Here is a 23,008-nt window from a genome sequence, read left to right as displayed (position 1 = left end):
TTTAATTTAAAAACGAAAAAAATAATTTGAAGTCCTGTGTTTTTTGTAATGTATTGCAAATAAAGCATTTGACTGATCCTATAGGTCAATGACTGTCGCGTAGATAAGTGCCACGCAGTCAATGCTGCGTCGCGTCGTAGTAGGCGAGGCATTAACCCCGAGATTTGCACGCTATACATTACGGGTTTGGAAAATACTAAATTACTAAAACTACAAGTATAAGGCAAATGGTTGTTGGTATTGGATTGTCCTTAGGTAGTATAACAATTGCGCTAAGTTTTTCCAAGCATTCTAACTACACCCTGTATGATTTTAATAGGTAGGTATAATAATATGGCTAGCTATCTACTGTCTCTTGCCTAAAATTTCTTGATTAGGTGAAATTGAAATAGTATGAACTATTATTCAGTACTAACACGAACGAATGAATAATTCGCGTAACCTCTACCCATAAAGAATAGGCACAATAAGGAAACTTTGATATAATAATTACAATAGAAAGGCCAAAACTATTATCCTTGTACTGCTTAATAAATTGTTTTTAAGCCATATAACCCTAGTATATTATTAAGTGACAGGCAGGATACTTATTATCCCGGGCAAATAAATGATTCCACGTTCCAATTCACTTCCATTTATCCAGTTATTTTGACTTGAGTGAACTTTGCTAGCTCAAAGAATCGAGTTCTTGCTGTTGCAATGCCTGTATGTAAACACTATGTATACTATAACTACCGGACTTCGTCTGTGTTGCTGTTAGCTGGCGCGCGTGTTTTTTTTTTTTTGTTAAAACTGACTGAAAAACGCTCTAACGGGGTGCTGCGCGTGTGTCGGCGGGCGCCGCCGGAACAGACGAAGTCCATACTTATTTAGTTTACCTAACTTGTTACAAATAACTACAAACTTGAAATTGGCTAATCTTTGTAAAGCCAGACGAGAGAGAGAAAAAAAAATAACTACCCCATGAATTTAATGACTAGGGTCAATATTGCTTCACATACATAAATCAAGTAACATAAATTACGCTGTCACAACACCACATTCATTAAAGTATAATATAACATAATATGACTTTGTATGTCTACAATTAAGAGGGGTCTCTCCGTCGCTCGCTCCATACAAACGTAGTTCCAATTTCATTTGAATATTAAGCAACCGAAGTCCATGAAATTTTGCAGACATATTCTAGAAACTAATATCTATGCCTGTGGTTCTCCAGATTTCTGTTAAAATATTCGGTTTCAAAGTTACGCGGTTTTAAAAATTCACATACAAATCTTTGAGCTCCTGTAATTTTGAAACTACATATTTTTAGAAAAATCTAAAACACCACAACTACGAAATTATTACGGACTAGCCGATGCCCGCGACTTCGTCCGCGTGGAGTTAGGTTTTTAAAAATCCCGTGGGAACTCTTTGATTTTCCGGGATAAAAAGTAGCTTATGTGCTAATCCAGGATAGTATCTATCTCCATTCCAAATTTCAGCCAAATCCGTCCAGTAGTTTTTGCGTGAAGGAGTAACAAACATACACACACACACCACACATATACAAACTTTCGCCTTTATAATATTATATTAGTGTGATGTGATAATTACGAATTAAACTATGAAATTGGAATTCTACGATTGTATGGAGTAAGTGACGGAGAGAGCCCTGTTAAAGCATAACATGAAGTTTTCTCATAATAACAGGAGATCATAAAAACAAGAATAGCCTTCTAATGTGCTAGATTCAAAGGCTGTATTGCAATAAACGGTAGCTGGTAGAGCCTTATTTGACGTAATCACTTGCTACACGCCGCCGCTAACATTGTAATTTTGCGCTCATTTATGAAAGAATATCTACTTTTAACATACTTAGCGTAAAATCAGATATACTTACCTAGAGTTTTTATCTAACAACATGTCTATACTATAGACATATCGCTTGATAAAAGGCCCTAGTGCAACTTTTCCATGTGTCGTGCCATTTAGTAAGGGAAACGGCGTGATTTAGTTTCATGCTCATAATATTAGGGATGAAATGAAGAAATATTCTACAAAAAAAAAACAGGTAAGTATATCATTATTTCGTGCCTATATATTTGCTTATTCCTTTGCATGCACTTTTGTTTCTTATAAAATACAACAATTTTAAGAATAGACAGATGGTAGACAGTGTGAAAATAAGTTATTACAAGTATTTCCAGAATAGTAGGTAGGTAGGTAATCTCTCTATATATTTTAACTCTCTCTATATATTATTAACTCTCTGTATATTTTTTAATGTCAATAATAATAAATAAATAAAAATAAAAATCAGGATACTTAGGTAAATGTACTTTGACAATCATTGCAAAGATGTACTTAGAATTATTAGGTATGTACACTTTAGTGAACCTATCCTACAAAATATTGATCGATGTGGAATTTATTAAATAATTCATTACATATTTTTAGATTCATAAAATTATGTAATTAATCGAAATATTCACTCTAAGTTAAAAAATATACGTGTCGGTAATAAGGAAAAATTCCGCTTTTATTAATAGCCATAAAAATGAGATTTTTCAGTATGGTCTTTATCATTTTGCTGAAGTTTAGCGCATGATAAAAATCAGGTCAAATTGCCACATCATAAAAAGAGATGAGTAAACGATGCGTAAAAAATTAGGCAATGTTTTCGGAGTAAAATGATTGCTAAGGATTACGCTAAAGAGTAGAACCATAAATGACTCATAACGGTTTTTTATCAGTTTATGTGGGTGTAAATGGGGGGAGGGGGTAAACAGAATAATAAAAATCTAAGAGAATTTTTGTGACAGTAAATGACTAACTATTAGTTGCAAGAATTTTAGAGAGTGGGATTTTTTTGCATATCTAATTAGTAGTTATCTACTTAGGTTGTTATTTTTATTTGTAGTTAGTGAATATTGTACTAACACCATAAAACACTAAATAATATTAGTAGGTATGATGCGTGTAGATATTATTAGGTTAGTATAAAATAACTTTACTATCAAATGTGTACAACAATCAACAGATTTTTTAAAGAAATTAACTAATAGTTTATAAATAATTTTTAAATACATATCAGAAATGAAATTTACTTGAAGTGTAGGTAAAAAACACTGCACTATGATAAAAATTATAAAACTAATAGTTATTCTTATGAAAAACCAACAAAAATGTCTCCTCTCGTTTCGGGGTTGTCTCACTTTTGGTGGCTTCTCTAATGTGCTACATCTTTCGCCCATACATACGTATTATCGCAGGTATGGATTAATATTTAATTACAAGAAATATAACAAGAGTGCATAAAAGCTTTAAACAGTAGTATAGTAAGTAGTTTATAGTATACTATAGTATATAGTATAGTGTATATAGTATATAGTATAGTATAGTATAGTATATAGTTTATAGTATAGTGGGACAATAATTCAAAATTTAAAAACCCCAGACACAAAAACCTCTATAAGAAAACTAGAACAGAGCTGATAACTTTCAAACGGCTGAACCGATTGTCTTCGATTATAGCTAAAACACTCTCACAAGCCACCTTTCAAATAAAAAAAACTAAATTAAAATCGGTTCATTCGTTTAGGAGCTACGATGCCACAGACAGATACACAGATACACACGTCAAACTTACAACTCCCCTCTTTTTGGGTCGGGGGTTAAAAAAACAAACACCATAGAGACATCAAAATCAAAATAACATTGTTTACTAGAAAAACCCAAAAACTATAACACCTTTGGCATTGATGCATACAAGCAAGAAGTATACAAATCGATATTTTAGATGGCTTTAGGTAGTAGGTAGGTATATAATGGCTGTCATGGCCTTTGGCAAAATGTCATGGCTATGTAACACCGCCACAGATCATGACAGTTGGGAAACTTCTTCTTATTAACCCCCGACCCAAAAAGAGGGGTGTTATAAGTATGACGTGTGTATCTTTGTATCTGTGTATCTGCGTGTATATGTATCTGTCTGTGGCACCGTAGCTCCTAAACGAATTTTGATTTAGTTTTTTTTTTGTTTGAAAGGTGGCTTGATCGAGAGTGTTCGTAGCTATAATCAAAGAAAATCTGTTCAGCCGCTTGAAGATTATCAGCTCTTTTCTAGTTTTCTTAGTAGACCGGGTATTACTATTCGACTTATTTATTATTTTTATACATTTCAGAGGTTTTTGTGTCGGGGGTATTTTAAATTTTTAATTTATTTTTTTGTTTAATGGCTTTTAGTCGTGTCACACCAGCAATGCACTTCGCCAATGTCACATAGAAGTTGGGGAACTTGTACCAAAACTTCAGCGTCACTGGCCCGCGTCAAAGTTACCAATATTTGACGCTAGGTAGGCCATGAATAGCCTAATTCACCAAATCCAAGCATCAAAGCTGGTACTGGTGTTGGGTTTCTAACAAGGTTTCCTTCCCACGGAACTCTAAAAGACAATGACATGTTTATGTACTTATTACAGGCATATAATAAAATGAATAAACACAACATTAAGCCTGTCTAAAGTCCTTCCTTATTGAGGATAGGCTTTCCTTAAACGTTAATGGCCACTTCAATTTATGGCACATATATAAATTTAAAGGCGTCTTTGCAATTTTAATTTCAATTTTATTACAAAAGATTTAATATTTGAATATCCTACAAGATTCGTAATTATTTTTAAACAGTAAAGTAGTAAATATTGAATTATTATAAGATTTTTTTTTGGTTTTTTGCTGATAATAATAACTTACTAAAAATAAACGTCTGTCGTGTCTGTCAAGAAAACGTATAGGGTAAGTAGGTACTTCCCGTTGACCTAGAATCCTATAAGGGTTCCGTTTTTCCTTTTGAGGTAAGGAACTCTAAAAACGTTGAATACTAAATTAAAAGTAGGTAGAGTAAGTAAAAACTGCAAAATGTAATAAATGAAAAAAAACGAAATTAAAATTCATTATTCTGAAACTATACTCAATGGACTAAAAGCACTATAAATTTCATTCGGAAAATTATACCTACGCCATTACCTGAATAATTGCTTTAGAAGTTTATAGCTCATTCAATAAAAGAATAAAACTGAATGAATATGTGCAGCAGTAATAGATATGATACCTACTATACTTTCATTGTTTACAAAAAATAGTTTTTTTTAAATAACAAGTGTAAATTAAAAATTTATAACACCTCCGACAAGTGAAGGTTACAGTAACTAGAAAAAAGCTGATAACTTTCAAACAGCTGAACGGATTTTCTTGGATGATAGCTAAGAACACTCTCGATCAAGCCACCTTTCAAACAAAAAAAACTAAATTAAAATCGGTTCATTCGTTTAGGCGCTACGATGCTACAGACAGATACACACGTGAAACTTATAACACCCCTCTTTTTGGGTCGGGGGTTAAAAATAGCGAGCAGCCGGGTCACCTGATGTTAATTAGTGATTGTACCGACCATAGTAACCTTTGACTAAACCCTAAAAAAAAAAAAGTCCTTACCGCCGCCAATGAACATTGTCAAAAAAAATTGTCGTCAAATAGCTGATGATACCTTAACTGTCATTTGTATGGGATTACGTAACAGAGAGAGCCCTATCCTAACTTCTCTCCGTGGATATAGTAAAGGCTGATATATTATAAACATAAAAACTGTTCAAGAAGATATATTTGCCAAGATGTCGTCACAATCGTTGTTCTAGTAAGAATGTAGCCAAGCGTAATCATATCGACAAAAAAAATAACTCATAATAACAGGCATTGCACTCTCACGGCCTTACAAGTTACACTTACATCACTTCACTCGTGTGTAATTGTGTACTAAGCACTTCTTACGCTTTATTATGTGATATTGATAAGATTCGACGACCTCCCTGGCGCAATAGTAAGCGCTGTGGTGTTAGTCGGAAGTCTCGGGTTCGATTCCCGGCAGGGGTCTGGAATTTCATCACACTAATATTATAAAGGTGAAAGTTTGTATGTGTGTGTGTGTGTGTGTGTGTGTGTGTGTGTGTGTGTGTGTGTGTGTGTGTGTGTATGTGTGTATTTGTGTGTGTGTGTGTATGTTTGTTACTCCTTCACGCAAAAACCACTGGACGGATTTGGCTGAAATTCGGAATGGAGGTAGATAATATCCTGGATTAGCACATAGGCTAATTTTTATCCCGGAAAAACAAAGAGTTCCCACGGGATTCCGAAAAACCTAAATCCACGCGGACGAAGTCGCGGGCGTCAGCTAGTAATTTCTAAATCTTTGGTCTGCTCTGGTGGGAGGCTTCGGCCGTGGCTAGTTACCACCCTACTGGCAAAGTCGTGCCGCCAAGCAATTTAGCGTTCCAGTACGATGCCGTGTAAAAACCAAAGGCGTATGGGTTAGTTTAAACAAAAACTGCCCTTCCAGGTTAGTCCGCTTCCATCTTAGACCGCATCATCACTTACCAGCAGGTAAGATTGCAGGCAAGGGTTAACTTGTATTTGATTTTTTTAAATAGCCTTCTGGTGCTATTACCTACTAGGTACTGGATGTTTAGCTAATCGGCAAGATTACGATTACAGCATTGATTACATCAAAGTTTCGACGTAATAATTTAACTTGTTTTGATCCGTTTAGCGTTCATTCAGTAAAAAAGTGGGTGTGGCAAGTGTTATACGCAATAAATGAACTTTTAATACTGTCCTATTAATTGTATCGGCAGGAAATGTTATATTTCGACAAAGATTACTTACGTCAAAGCGATGGTATCAGACAAAATAAATATTATGTAAAAAATTACGATTATAATTAATAAATGAACTTTGGTAATGATATTAAAAAGTGAACTATTAATCCTGTACTATTAATAATAATGTCTCGGCAGGAAATGTGTTTTTTCGACAAAGATTACTTACGTCAAAGCGATGCTATCAGACAAAATAATTGTAATGTAAAAAAAATATGAGATATGGATTCATAATAAAAAAATTCACATCTAACATCAAAATTTAGCGTCTACATGTAATATTTTTTTATTAATTGAATTTATCATAAAAAACACAGGAAAAGTCAAACTAATATTTTTAATGAGTTAAAGATGACAAGCAATCTAGCAAATAGCAATTAAAATATCATATTATTATAATAATATTAATATCTCACATAATTAACTCCTAAAAGATAGATGTGCGTGTTTCTGGGATGCAAACGCATGACCTCCTAATTTAGCAGGTTGATGTATCTCCGTTCTCTAGCAAATAAAATTAGTTATAAGTGTAAATTAAAAATTTATAACATCCTCGACAAGTAAAGGTTACAGTAACTAGAAAAGAGCTGATAACTTTCAAACGGCTGAACCGATTTTCTTGGATTATAGCTAAGAACACTCTCGATCAAGCCACCTTTCAAACAAAAAAAAAACTAAATTAAAATCGGTTCATTAGTTTAGGAGCCTTCTATAACAAAAATAAAAATGGGTTGCCTGGAAGAGATCTCTATAGTAATAAGTTAGCCTATTGTTTTTAAATCTATACTGTGTTTTATTCTTTGTCACAGTATTAAGCAATAAAGTTGTTTAAAAAAATAAAAAAATAAAAATGTTTTTTTTTTATAAAATGACTTTGGCTTAAATAGCCAATAAATTAATTGATATCGCCCAAAACAACGACATTAAAACCTTAAATGCATGCATATTCTACTAGTCCTTTTTCAATCTCGTCATTGACCTTTTTTTTACAAGGTGAGCATAAAAAATTAAACTGTATATTTTTTATAAACAGAATAAAACATTAAACAAAGAGCAATCAGGATCAGGCAGATTAATATATGCTAATAAAAAACTATAGGTGCACGTGCTTGAATAAATAGTTAAAATAATTAGTTTGGAGTAGTGGACTTTTGTTTTAAAAATCACGTCAGAACTCTATCATTTTTTCTGGGATTATCTTGAAATATTAAATGGATTTCTGTTGTTGATTGTATGTAATACTAAGGCCCCGTCTGGGCTGGCCGATAGGATGTTAAACTAATTAGCCGAGGCATCCGACAATAGAGGCGCTTGGTGCTTTGTGTCAAAGGATTAGCCTGGCTATTAGAGAGGAAATCCTGGCGGGCTTATTACATGCCTATCACGTATTCCAATAGTTTGATTAACCTTTTCAGGGTTCCGTAACCGAAGAGTGCCAATAAACTAATTTTAATCAAAATAAATCGTCAAAAGTCAAATCGTTAAAATTTGTTTTTTAACATATTAATATTTTTTTAAATTCCTTCTCATTTGTCGAAGACAAGACCGGAAATGAGCAAGATAAATTATACCCATTATGCGATCAATAAAGTCAAATTACGTCATCTTTTGCATAATTTACGATTTTTCTCTCGGGTCCTTGAATACATAGCATAAATTATACCTACCTCCAATTTTTTTTTATAAATGTATCGCTGCATAATATATTTAATGTCATTGACTATTGAAAAAATATACTTAACTCAAAATTTAAAAAACCCCCGGCACAAAAACCTCTATAAGAAAACTAGAAAAGAGCTGATAACTTTCAAACGGCTGCAGCTGAACCGATTTGCTTCAATTATAGCTAAGAACACTCTCGATCAAGCCAGCTTTCGAAAAAAAACTAAATCAAAAATCGGTCGGTCAAAATTCATTCCTTTAGGAGCTACGATACCACAGACAGATACACACGTCAAACTTATAACACCCCTCTTTTTGGGTCGGGGGTTAAAAATCGGCAATAAGTATCAAAGCTATACGTAAGAAGTCCCGAACGAGAAAAAGCCTATGTTCCGTATCCGGAGGGTGCCAGCGGAACCCCATCTATTATTTATTAAGCCGCCGCTATCCATCCGTCCGTCCGTTCGTCTATAAGTGGGCTATATCTCGTGAACCATAATAGATAAAGAGTTGAAATTTTCGCGCGAATGTGTATTTCTACTCGTATTGCCAATTAATTTTATTTATTGTTATTTTTGTGGATATTTTTTTAAACTGCATAAAATAATATTGTGTTAAAGTGTATCAAATTCTGACTTAGGATTTTTCTTGTCGTGATAAAATCATCAAAATTAGTTGTGGAGGTTCCAGGTTTGCCCGCTTGCATCTTAGACTGCATCATCACTTACTACCAGATGAGATTTGACTGCTCAAAGGCTAACTTGTATGTATCTGAATTAAAAAAAAAAGGTAGATTATAATTTATAAAATTTACATAAGGACCCCTAAAAAGTTCAAACAGGTTTTTCGTCTTTATGTACAAAGAAGTTACATACAAAAGACTGGAAGTTATTAGATTTTTCATTTATTTTGCCCACGAGTTCGGTATATTGTGTACGTGACCAACATTTCATATCCAATTGTTAAGTAAATAACTTTGTAAGAGATAACTTATTTTAGGACTTATCTATTTGGGAGGTACTGCCACTGCGCAAAAACATGTTTTGTGTTTTATAAATGTATCACAGATAAAAGAAGTAGAATAATTTATCCATTATTTCTGTGAAGGTGAAGTTTCATAATGTGCTCAGCCCTCAATGGCCTCAGGAAAGTGGGAAAGTCATTTGTGGGAATGAGTGTAATATTTTGTAATAAAATTCCACCGTCAATTTTAGACTTGCCTTAATACAAGTTTAAAAAATCTATTAATTATGCTCCTGAAAAAAGCATATTATACAATCGAATATTATGTAAATGACAACAAGTGTAAATTAAAAATTTATAACACCCCCGACAAGTGAAGGTTACAGTGAATAGAAAAGACCGAAAAGACCTGATAACTTTCAAACGGCTGAACCGATTTTCTTGCACTATTCCGCGCCTACGATCCAAAGTATCAGAGTTTTCCAAAACATCATTTTCAAATAAATAATTATGTATCAAGGCAACGTCCATCTTGACAGCTTGACATTTGTCAATTGACATAATATTATGAACCTAACGGTTATGTAACCTTCTTTTCTACAAGAAAACTAGAAAAGAGCTGATAACTCTTAAACGGCTGCACCAATTTATTTGGATTATAGCTAAGAACACTCTCGATCAAGCCACCTTTCAAACAAAAAAAACTAAATTAAAATCGGTTCATTCGTTTAGGCGCTACGATGCCACAGACAGATACACAGATACACAGATACACAGATACACAGATACACAGACACACAGATACACAGATACACACGTCAAACTTATAACACCCCTCTTTTTGGGTCGGGGGTTAAAAAAGCATGGATTTGACTCGCTCCAGCAATACACGGGGCTGCAATTGCTTGTATAGTAAGTACAGCATATTGTAAATTAATTTACTAGTAATAATTTAATGTATTCTGTAGTATGGCATATTATTGTAAATTGAACACTTGAAAAGAGCAACCGCCGAGTTTCTTGCTGGTTCTTCTCGGTAGGAACGGCATTCCGAATCAGTCTCCGGGATAAAAAGTAGCCTATATCCATTATGCAAGTTATTGCACCCAAATTTCGTGAAAATTGGATGGACCATAAAAAGCCACAGACAGACAGACAGACAGAGACACTTTCGCATTTATAATACTCTATTATTAGAATAGTATTCCAAATGATGAAAGCAGTGCATGAAACATCAACGGGTTCCAACTTACCACAAAGGCAATCTATTTCATTTCCTGTTACGGACAGCCTTTGATATGACCGAATGGATTCAAAATTGTTTTTTACTATAAACAAATTATTATGATGTTAATGAACTCCGGTGAGGCATGGGAATGTGATTTACTGTGACCTAATTTATCGGTGCCCATAAAATACTATGTATGACTCAATTAAACATGATATTTTAACATAGCTACCTACATATATAAAATACTAGCCGATGCCCGCGACTTCGCCCGTGTGGATTTAGGTTTTTTGAAATCCCGTGGGAACTCTTGGATTTTCCGGGATAAAAAGTAGCCTATGTGCTAATCCAGGATATTATCTATCTCCATTCCAAATTTCAGCCAAATCCATCCAGTAGTTTTTGCGTGAAGTAGTAACAAACATACACACACACACACACACACACACACACACACACACACACACACACACACACATACAAACTTTCGCTTTTATAATATTAGTGTGATAGCCTATGTCACCCAGACCATAATGACGAATCGATTGACACATATTCATCAAGATCGACTCAGTAGTTTAGGCGCTGCGATGAAGCCCCCTAAAATACAAACCTACATAATTATAGACTACTAAAATCACAACCCTTCCTTTTGGATTTGCCGTAGTCGGGTAATATACGATTCAAAGTGGCCGTCATACACTCATTTGATTCGTATTTTGACGGATCCGTAAAACTATGAACCAAATTAATGCGCAAGCGTACTGTACCTACATTTTGTATGGCGGCCATTATTAATCGTATTTTAACGAAAACGAATACGAATCGAATACGAATGAGTGCACGAACGCCAATATACTCTACAATACTCTAAAACAAGAACGAAATCTTGGTACTGGTTTTATATTAAAAAACCGGAATTGAAAAAAAAAAACTGATTCTGTGACAGTCAAAGGACGCGTGTAACCGCTTCCGCAGAATAGTTTCCTATAAAAACAAGTTCTCACAAGTTTAAAGTTTCATATGGAGATAAGATATTGTTTTTTACCCGACTGCGGCAAAGCTAAAAGGAAGGGTTATGATTTTAGCAGTCTATGTATCCAGATTCTGTGTGTTTCACCCTAGCACCTAAACTACTGGGCTTGGACGAATAAATACTCCTACAGGGCTGATTTTAATGAATGAGGTGTCAATTGATTCATCGTAAAGGTCCGGGTGACATAGGCTACATTTTATAAAAAAATTGACCTAACGGGTGTGACATCAATAAAAAGTGGGGGGTCTCCCAATTTTTTTTGCTATGTATTGAGTGGGATGTCAAATGAAAGAGGAGAAAATTCTGAGTTCATAAATATAAATCTACTACAACATTAAAATACACCAAGCGACAGAAAAACAATTTTACTATAATATTTCAGCGTTTCAACTTTATCTTGTTAACAATTTTTATTGGTCAGATTTACTCCAAAATTATAAAAATTTACATTGACAACTTAAAATACACCAAAACTGAGCTTATTAGTGTAATCACGGTTAATTATATTTAAAGGTAAAAAATAGACCTTCAATAACTTTCTCGCCGCAGCCTTCGCCTGGTTTTAACTTGAGGTCGCGTTTCCGTATCATTTAATTAACACAAATGGAAAAAGTCACGCTTCTATCATTTAATATCTCAGCATAGTCTAGACTGTTAGTCTCAGAGCAATAATTTCAACGAGGAAGCCAACACAAGACGACAGAAGAAGACTGGGCTGCTGCTTTTATACGTATTTATTTAATAGAATTTGAATCTACGACCTTTAGCTATCGTCGGATAACATTATGCTCCGTAAACCTTGGGCTGATTAAAAGTTTTGTAACGATGGAGTCAGTAAATACTCAGACGAGTTCTGTTTCCCATAAAATAAAACTGCTAGCAAAGTATTTAATTTTTAGGGTTCCTTAGGGACAAAGGTTTCCATAGTGCCATAGGGACCTTATTACTCAGCCTCTGGTGTACGCCGTCCGTCCGTCCGTCTATCAGCGGGCTATCTATATCTTGTGAATAGATAAAGAGTTGAAATATTCACAGAATGTAGAATAGAATAGAATAGAATAGATTTTTATTCAAATAAACTTTTACAAGTGCTTTTGAATCGTCAAATAATTTACCACTGGTTCGGAATGCCGTTCCTACCGAGAAGAACCAGCAAGAAACTCGGCGGTTGCTCTTTTCAATTGTTCAATTTACAATAATATTCTATGTGTATTTCAGTTGCCGCCATAACAACAAATAATAAAAATTTCAAAATGAAAATTAATCTCTACGAACACGCCACACGCGCCTTCTGTATGTTCCCAAATCCAACACAAATTATGGTCAAAATTCTATAATTCCGCGCCTGGCACGCACTTATAATAAGCAGTATGCTGAGTTCGACTTATTTCACCTGACAAAAAATAAATTAAAAAAGGAATTCCATCTTCGCAAAAAAAAAAAATAGTTAACAACTAAACATGCACACACTCACGCACAATCATATACACCACACACACGCACACACACACACACACACACACACACACACACACACACACACACACACACACACACACACACACACAGTTTTAATTTTTGTACATCTCTTTGTTTTTATTGTTTTTCTTTATATTATTGTATACTCTGTTAAAATACTTGTCAATTAATTTTAAGAAGGTAATCTCATGTGGCCTTAAGTTTAACTTAGATTTATTATAATAATTATGTTGTATAACGCTGTTGATTACAATTGAATAATAAAAAAAAAAAAAAAAATATGTAATGTTATTTCTTGTACGATGCTACGGAACCCTTCGTGTGCAAGTCCGACTCGCACTTGGCGAATTTATTCTTCATCTAGTTACTTGTGAAACGCCCTTAAAAAGTTGTTGTTCTCAAATAAGGCTTCGATAAATGATACTGGATTGCAATCGGAACAGATGTTCAATGTGAATTGAAGTGGAATTGAGAAGTTTGAGGAATGTTTATGGTCTCAAAGACTTAGGACGCTATATGGGAAACCTACAAAGATCGAAATATTTTTTTTACTGAACAAGTTTCATGCTTGTTTAAAAAAATTGAATTTAAAATATTAGAAGTTTTGGTATATCATAATTGAACAAAATATTGTGTTTTCGTTGAAAAGGAATTTTGCTTTTAAAAAGCAAAGTTAATTTCAAATGAGATTTTGAATGTCAAATTGTTTTTAAACCAAACTTTTTTTAAATGAGAATTTAAATACTTATTTTCATATTTCATTGTACCAAAATAGTATCATAACTTTTTTTAAAGTCCAAAAATTCGACTTTTGAAATAAGGTCAAAGTATTATTTTTTGATACTCATCGCTGATTTGGTACTAATTTTTTTCTCTTTTCAAAAATCATTTCATCTCCCGTACTTATAAAAAAAAAAAAAACAACACCGATGCGGCCGTACAAATGCAGTTTTTTAGTTAGTCAGGCATATGTGAGACGAACGCGACCGGGTGGAAGGCAATTACGACATCCTGTGGGAGTTGACCAGGTGGTAGAACTTGCCTTACGTTGCAAAAACTTGAAATTATAACAATAACTTCGTCCACATTGCATTCAGCAGAACTAAAAACTGGAATATGTTATAGTAGAAATATTGTTAATTACTTGTTAAATATCTTTGTAATACTTACTGCATGCATTCAACAGTGGAACAAAAACTATAAAATTAGAAATATTGTGTGTTAAATCCACATGGATGAAGTTAGACTTAAAGTTGTGTGAAGATGTACCAAAAAAAATTGAGCTTTGTAGCGTGATATCCGTGGGAGATTTGAGGACTTAAATAAATAGTTTAAATCTCCAAACAACTATAATAAAACTCTAGTAAAAGAACTCTTAAAAAACTTCTGTGAACTCGAAGGGCCGTTTAAACGTTCAAGTAGCAGAAACAACGGAAAAATCTAATTAATTGGCACTAAATATTTGGTACTACATACCTACCACATCAATTGTCTATAATTATTATCACACTTCACACTAATATTATAAAGGCGAAAGTTTGTGTGTATCTGTGTGTATGTATGTTTGTTACTCTTTCACGCAAAAACTACTGGACGGATTTGGCTGAAATTTGGAATGGAGATAGATAATATCCTCAGAAAAAGAATTCAGGAGAATTAGCACATAGGCTACTTTTTATCTCGGAAAATCAAAGAGTTTCCACGGGATTACGATAAACCTAAATCCACGCGGGGGAAGTCGCGGGCATCGGCTAGTAATTTACACTGCATAATTCGGAAATAAACGAATTTCCGAATACGCCACCCACGTCGACCAAATACAGCTCATCTAAATTATTCACACATCATTTTTGTATTCATTGATGTCGATCACGCATTGAACGACGAGATTCGAATATGAATAAGTACTAGGTAATAAATAGTAGGTACCCGAATATTTCTCTATTGAATATAGAATGCACATCTATTTTCTAAAAACATAATATTATTAGCTTTTACAGTTACGTTTGTACAATATTTCATGTAACAGAATCGAATATAGAATTTAATTTTTTATTCATATCGATTTTCCGCATTGTAATGAATATTCAAACGCTCGCACGTTCATCATCAATGCACCAATAGAATGAACAAAACTAGTATGAAAACTCGAAATACCAGAAACTAGACTATAAAAAATGTGAAATAAACTAAAATAAATTGCTTTTTTAAAAGGGAAAAATTGAATCTTTGGTCGTCGCTTTATAGGTACACTAGCCGATGCCCGCGACTTCACCCGCGTGGATTTAGGTTTTGTCGAAATCCCGTGGGAACTCTTTGATTTTCCGGGATAAAAAGTAGCCTATGTGCTAATCCAGGATATTATCTATCTTCATTCCAAATTTCAGCCAAATCTATCCAGTAGTTTTTGCCTGAAGGAGTAACAAACATACAAACACACACACACACACACACACACACACACACACACACACACACACACACACACACACACACACACACACACACACACACACATACAAACTTTCGCCTTTATAATATTAGTGTGATACGTAACACACTAGGTACCTACTACAAAAGAATATCATATCCTATATCCATTGAAACAAGCTAATAGGGAAGTAAGAAACCGAAAGGTGGTCTTTCTTATCTTATTACACTTAAACTTGACATTGAAAAATAAAGCTGAAAAAAGTACTTATTTTTGAAAAATGTAGCTTTTAATAAGGTCGGTAAATGAATTTCGCTCGCTGTGCAATGTTGTCCGGGATATTTCACAGAATTATTTAATTTAAATTTTAAACAATTAAATTTACAAATATTATACTTACATTCAGTTTGGAACAAAGCAATTAAAAATCATTTTTTTATTTCAATCTTAAAACTCCATTCGCGGTTTCTAACTTACATCACAAATTAGCTAGACTCAACAGAGGGCCTTTTGTGCCTAAATCAGCGTGTTTTAATCAGCAAAAAAAACTGTTGGCAGCCGATAAAATAGTGTCTACGCAGCGTTACGTGTCTTACGCCGTTTCTTTTAGCACTCCTTTGCCTCTTGATATTTTTATTATACTCCGGCTATATTAACGGGAAACGCCGTTGAAAAACGCGTTAATCGCCATTAACCGTAAACGTAGCCACGACCTAACGCGATAATATTTCAACGGCGTTCACATTGCCGTTTGGCGTAAGATGATTTTAACCACAATTCAATTGGCATGAGACGTTAACCATTCAAATATGGCCACATATTTTAAAGCTTTGATCATGTCGGCAGAATTATGGCGTTGTTGGGCATTGACGTTAACTTTAATGAGGCCCGAGAATTAGGAACAGTTAAATTAAAACGAAAATCTGACCTAAATTAGAAAGAAACCCCCCCGTGAAGACGAGCCAACATCACTAAAAGGTGGGTTCCCAACGAGTAACACCAAAACGAGTCGGTAAACGGGGCATCGCAGTGCCTTAATTTTCTGTCAGCGTTTCGTCGAATTTTCAAATCGTCATAGCTTCTGTCTGGATAACACTAGAAAGCTGAAATTTCTAGGATAAGATGTCCTGAGTATATTTATTAAGCCTATCAAGTATCAATTATGTATCTTTTATAATTTCAGATTTATTGTTATCTGAAAAACTATCTATATCTATTCCTAGTATATCTTTACCCATACCCATAATAATTATGATATGACTCATAATACAAACATCACTTTAGACGTTAATAAACAGACGGAAGCTGCAGGAAGCTGTATATAGATAAAGATATGTTCGTAACAGACAGACAAAAGATATTTCGGGAGCGACTGACTCATGCATGTCTCATATGTTTACAACAGGAACATAAACGCAGTTTAGGACGAACATTCCAATCGTCTTTCGTGTTTACTGTCTAGTTAAGAGGGGTCTCTCCGTCACTCGCTTCATACAAACGTAGTTCCAATTTCACTTGAATATTAAGTAACCAAAGTCCATGAAATTTTGCAGACATATTCTAGAAACTAATATCTATGTCTGTGGTTTTCCAGATTTCTTTTAAAATATTCGGTTTCAAAGTTACGCGGTCTTAAAAATTTACATACAAATCTTTGAGCCCCTGTAATTTTAAAACTACATATTTTTAGAAAAATCTAAAACACCACAGACACAGATATTAGTTTCTAAAATATGTCTGCAAAATTTCATGGACTTAGGTTGCTTAATATTCAAATGAAATTGGAACTACGATTGTATGAAGCGAGTGACGGAGAGAGCCCTGTTAACTGAGACATTTCCAGTGACATTTTTGCTATAGCATATAGTTTGGTATGGTTTTGGTACTTACATATAATTGTCATACAGGTGTAATAATATGTACATTTCATTCAAGCATAAAAAACCTTCACAAATAGTTACATAATCTTATAACCACGAAAACCGCAATCGTAAATAAACAAATGATTATCGTATTTCAATAGTAATAAAATACCTAATGATCTCACTCAAATAACAGAGGCTGAAGTTTTACTTTGTAAAAACTAAAAAATGCACACTAGAAGTAGCAAGAAGTATCAAATTAAAATCACCATCATCATCATCATTGTCAATGACAGATAGACGTCCACAGCTGGACATTGGGACTTCCACACGCCAAGGTCTTGTCCAGAAATCTTTGAAATCTTTGAAAAGAGCAACCGCCGAGTTTCTTGCTGGTTCTTCTCGGTAGGAAAGGCATTCCGAACCAGTGGTAGATGCTTTTGACGATTCAAAAGAACTTGTAAAAGTCTAATTGAATAAAAATATTTTGAATTTTGAATTTTGAAGCGGCTCCCAGCAACTCGTTTGATGTCGTCGGTCCACTTTAGTAGGGGGTCTTCCAACGCTCCGCTTTCTGGAGTAAGGTTGCCATTCTAATTCCTTGGTGTCCCAATGTCTATAGGTTTTTCGAATAGTGTACCCTACCCATTACCCCTTCAGCTTCGCAAGCCCTGCTCGATCTAATATGAATCATCCCTAATGTAAACTTTAGTGACGACTTTGTTTACTTAAACTCAAGACACTCAAGATTCTGGGCTTTGCTTGTAAGTTTTAAAATTCATCGGATAAAGTTTATTTGGCGATTAAAAACCAGACTTATGATGCATGGGCAATTTTTTAAGCAATTGTTGCTCGGCAACACGTATGGATCAATCTGGAGCAGTAAATGGAGCAATCTGGAGCAATTATTTCGAATAACATTGCTGAATTTTTCGGATATTGTAGTAAATTGCTACATGTGGTCGTGACGTCATAATTGACTAAATTGCCTGGAATTGCAGAATTTTAGTGAATTAATAGATTTAAAACAAAATATATACTACTTAACTTTCCTTGTAAATAAAATCGAATTAATTAAAAATAAATTATGTGATCGAGTGACCCAAAACAAGAACTCAACGAAAACATTAATAAGTCAATTTCTCATCAGACTACTTAGCTTCGAATGAATTCGTATAATGATTAATTATTATCATTATCATACGATTTAACATCAATTAGACCGGAACCTATAAGTAACAGTTACCTAATAAATAATTACTAAAAACGTAATTACGATGCAATTATGAAAATTCTCACAAATTGCTTGGAAAAATGAGTTTTTAATTGTGAAAATGCCAGTTTTTACTGTCCAGTTAAACAACTATAAAAAAGGTAACGTTCATAATTATTGTTCATATATTTTTTTTGTACTAAATATCTATTCGCATTAGTGTATTAGGTATAGTGAATCCTCGTCTCATTTTAGTGCTACTTTTAAACCCCTTTTTAACCCCCGACCCAAAAAGAGGGGTGTTATAAGTTTGACGTATGTATCTGCGTATCTGTCTGTGGCATCGTAGCTCCTAAACTAATGAACCGATTTTAATTTAGTTTTTTTTTTCGGAAGTGTAAAACGTGGCTTGATTGAGAGTGTTCTTAGCTATAATAAAAGCCGTTTAAAAGTTATCAGCTCTTTTCTAGTTACTTTCACTTGTCGGGGTATTTTTTAATTTACACTTGTGATAAGTACCAATAATATTAAAAGTTATATTTCATTTTTAAATATATTAAGTACCTACTGTGAATCTAGATATTCGTTTAAGCGAACTTTACCAACCGACTTAAAAAAAGTATGTTATCAATTCGACACGTATGTAGAATGTAATATTATTAGAACTGCAATATATTCACATAGTAAAGATAATTTATTCAGGCTTCCTAACAATCATTTGACTAACCAAGCAATCACAAACGAGCGTGTGTTTTAAGTAAAGTACCTACTTTATCCACGGATACTTGAAATGGTTAACGCCCACTGACTTTTTGTCTTTGTCATTAGTATGGGATCGCGTAACAGAGAAAGCCCATTAACTTCTCTCCATGGATAGAGTATAGTAAGTTGTATTATTATTGTTCATTCTATAATATTTTATTGTCCAGCTGTCAACCCTTACTGAAAGCCAAGCGATTCGGTCCATCTGTGGATTGCTATTTAAGTATGCTAAATTTAATAAACTCGAGCGAGCCGGACTCGCATTGCTTGCCATTATTATTTATAGCTGACTGTATTCAAGACTATTGAACGGCTGAACGAATATTGATTTTAAACAATCACTAGATGATGCCCGCGGCTTCGTCCGCGTGAATTTTCCGAAAGACTCTTTAATTTTCCGGGATTAAAGGTAGCCTATATCCGTGTACGAGATACAAGCCGTCTCTCTACCAAGTGGGCGATGCTCGCGACTTCTTCCAGTTAAATTTAGATTGTTTATAAATCCCATAAGAACTCTTTAATTTTCCGGGACAACAAGTTTCTATTGCCGGGATGCAACCTGTCTTTGTACCCGCCAATCCATATTAGCAGTCAGACAGACAGACACACAGTCGCATTTGTAGTATTAGTATGGATTTAATAAATGGCCCCGAGCAAGCCGGACTCTCATTGTAGCCATTATTATTTATAGCCGACTTTATTTAAGACTATTGAACAGCTATTGATTTTATACCATCATTCTTCATGGTTAAACTTCACACCGTTAAAACGAGACAGTGTTATACCGCTGGCATAAATCTGTCTCGGTTTAACTGAAACGTTAAAGTGCGCTCTAAAGATTTCGACCTCTGTGTCATTCTTTTTCATTCTGAAGTTCGTAATCAAACATTAGATATACCTATTTACGCCCAACAGCAGTTAATATGACAAAGTTATATTTATTTTGAAAATTAAATACCTTAATATGCTTTGTTACAAGTGTTAATTAAAAATTTATAACACCCCCGACAAGTGAAGGTTACAGTAACTAGAAAAGAGCTGATAACTCTCAAACGGCTGAACCGATTTTCTTGGATTATAGCTAAGAACACTCTCGATTAAGCCATCTTTCAAACAAAAAAAAACTAAATTAAAATCGGTTCATTAGTTTAGGAGCTACGATGCCACAGACAGATACACAGAAACACAGATACACAGATACACACGTCAAACTTATAACACCCCTCTTTTTGGGTCGGAAGTTAAAAACATCGTCCATCTCACTCTTATCTTGAGTAAATCTAAGTATAATTCTATCAATGATTGTTGCTACCGTAATCATAAATTACTGTGATTGTAAATGCGTTAGATACTTAACCCTAGGTCACTGTTATATAAGATAATAAATATATTTTATAAATAAATAATAATGACTCTGTTATTAATATCTCGAAAATACAATAAGTAAATATTAAGTACATAATAGTTCATCTTCATTTTATCTAAGTTCACACAATATCACATTATTGACATCGGGACGGTGGAAAAATAATGTGATTTAATAAATTCCTGCTACTTGTTTCAATATTAGATTGTATTAGATTTATCCCAGGCCCTCCGATTCGGAAGGCTCAGGGGTAGGTTTCGGGAACGCAACTCTCTTTTTGGAGTACATAAATCCGTTTAAGTAACTAAGAAAAATATCTATGGCCTAATCATATTATGATTTCAGCCTAAACTGTTCTAATTCTGAACCAATTAGTAATAAACTCCAGATTTCGCACGTAGGTTCACAAATTCACGGTTTTCAGATTTGTTTCTTTACTTGTGCTATAAGACCTAACTTACCTGCCTTTCATGATTCTAGGTCAACAGAAATTACCCTATAGGTTTTCTTGACAGACACGACAGACGGACGGACAGACAGACAGACAGCCAACAAAGTGATCCTATAAGGGTTCCGATTTTCCTTTTGAGGTGCGAAACCCTAAAAAGGGGGCTGGGGTCTTAACCACTAGACTATCACCACTCAGATCCGATCTCTGACAATATTCCTAATTCATCCAGCGTATTTCCTTAGTACAGGTAACATTAGTGACGATAATGTTTCCCGCTCCCCGACGACCGATACGGGGTAATGGGAGTTTGTGGACAATTTGCTTCGGAATAAAACGTTTCCCGTAACTGTGATAAGTATCGGTTTTATTCCACGTAGAGAATAGAAGTCGTATCGTTCAATTTACATTTGTGGGAGATAAGATAGAGTAAAATGTACCGGCTCGTGTTATTGTTATATTATTTCTAGAGTTCCGTACCCGAAGTCTTCGCTGTCCGTCCGTCTGTTCGTCCGTCTGTCTGTCAGCGGCGGCAAAAAATTTGTATTTCTATTGCCGTTTAACATCAAATAATAAAAATTTAAAAACGCCAGGCCAAGAAAATAAAAAAAGGGTTATTTCTCGTACCTATGATGGTACGGAATCCTTAATGTGTGAGTGCAACTTGCACTTGACCGGTTTTTTAACTTTATTAATGTAGGTAGGCGTCTAATGTCATTTTGACTGTTTGCGAAAATGCGTTCTTCCTTTGTGCATGTAAACATACGTAAACTACCTACACTTCATTCATATTTTACGTATGTGTGCGTACATTTGCGTGTTTTGATGGGAAACGTAACAAGGATGTATGATGCGCCTACTACTAATATGGCATCCGACGTGCCTACGTACAGACAAAATAAACTCATTGTCTTTTTACACAATGATTTTTAGGCTATGTACACACAAAACGTTTCAGTGTCGCGAAAAATTATTTAATTTACTAACGGCATGGTCGAATACATGACTTAACTAAATAAAATTATAGTCTGCACATTTGGGCCAACATATTCATAGGTATATAAAATCTTAAATCTTTTCTGAGAAAAAAATTCATTCGGAAAAATTAAATTGTTTGATAAACTACAATGAATACAATGAAGTAGTGGGTAGTGCATACTTACCTAATAAACTCAAAAAAATGTGCAGTAATGTCACGATTTTTTTATGTTCACCAAAATATTGTAGGCTATATACTTCAAAGATGTAGGTACAACATCGTAATTAATTAAGTGATTTTAGGAATTTAATATTTTTGACGTGGCCCCAAAAAATACCCATCACGAATTAAAAGTAATTATGGAAATTTTATGAGAAAAACAATAAAACGTTTTGGCCTTTCTTGACTTTATCATAATAAACTGAACATTATTCTTTTTATATTTTAAAGTACCTTTCATAATACTTAGTATTTGTTGCTCAGCTACTGAAAATGACAAAAAATTTAAAGGTTTTCATTAAGTACATTTTTGCCATGGTGGTAGAGTGTAGACCCACCTTAGCATTTTTATAGTAAGTAACTATTGTTAAATCTTTGATTCAATGCAAGTGGTTTACTATTAGTTTACATTTGTATCGGTTAACGTTTAGTCGTGCTCGAAAATCTTGAAAAACTTACTATCTTACGAAAAAACGTTTTTAAAATAGATCGTTTTTGTGCTTTTTCGAAATCGTTTACGTTTCGAGCTGAATGCCGCTCGTGGCATTTTTTCTGACTCTCGTTTTCACTCGGTGACCTCTAGATTGACTGTGAAAAAGTTTGCAATCGTGTTCTTAATATCGAGAGTGTATTTTAACTTGTGTTATAAATTGAAATTATATTAA

General features: G+C 34.1%; 2 protein-coding genes and 1 long non-coding RNA gene across 6 annotated transcripts in view; 1 reads left to right on the top strand and 2 right to left on the bottom strand.

The window, feature by feature from the left end:
* Positions 1-23,008, bottom strand: part of LOC123868152 (adenylate cyclase type 2-like) — a 169,854-nt gene that overhangs the window by 47,641 nt on the left and 99,205 nt on the right. The window lies entirely within an intron of this gene.
* The window catches only part of LOC123868157 (probable E3 ubiquitin-protein ligase sinah), a 60,709-nt gene that overhangs the window by 3,671 nt on the left and 34,030 nt on the right, over positions 1-23,008 (top strand). The gene's annotated exons all lie outside the window — the stretch shown is intronic.
* LOC123868165 lies at positions 4,543-16,295 on the bottom strand. Its single transcript, XR_006796604.1, has 3 exons — positions 16,205-16,295; positions 9,894-9,909; positions 4,543-4,554 (listed from the first exon to the last, which is right to left on the bottom strand). It is a non-coding gene; the product is annotated as an uncharacterized LOC123868165 (long non-coding RNA).

The sequence above is a fragment of the Maniola jurtina genome, chromosome 9 (assembly GCF_905333055.1).
Source record: "Maniola jurtina chromosome 9, ilManJurt1.1, whole genome shotgun sequence".
NCBI classification, from domain to species: Eukaryota; Metazoa; Arthropoda; class Insecta; order Lepidoptera; family Nymphalidae; genus Maniola; species Maniola jurtina.
The sequence above is the reverse complement of the archived record's forward strand: the minus strand, read 5'-3'. Positions and strand labels throughout refer to the sequence as shown.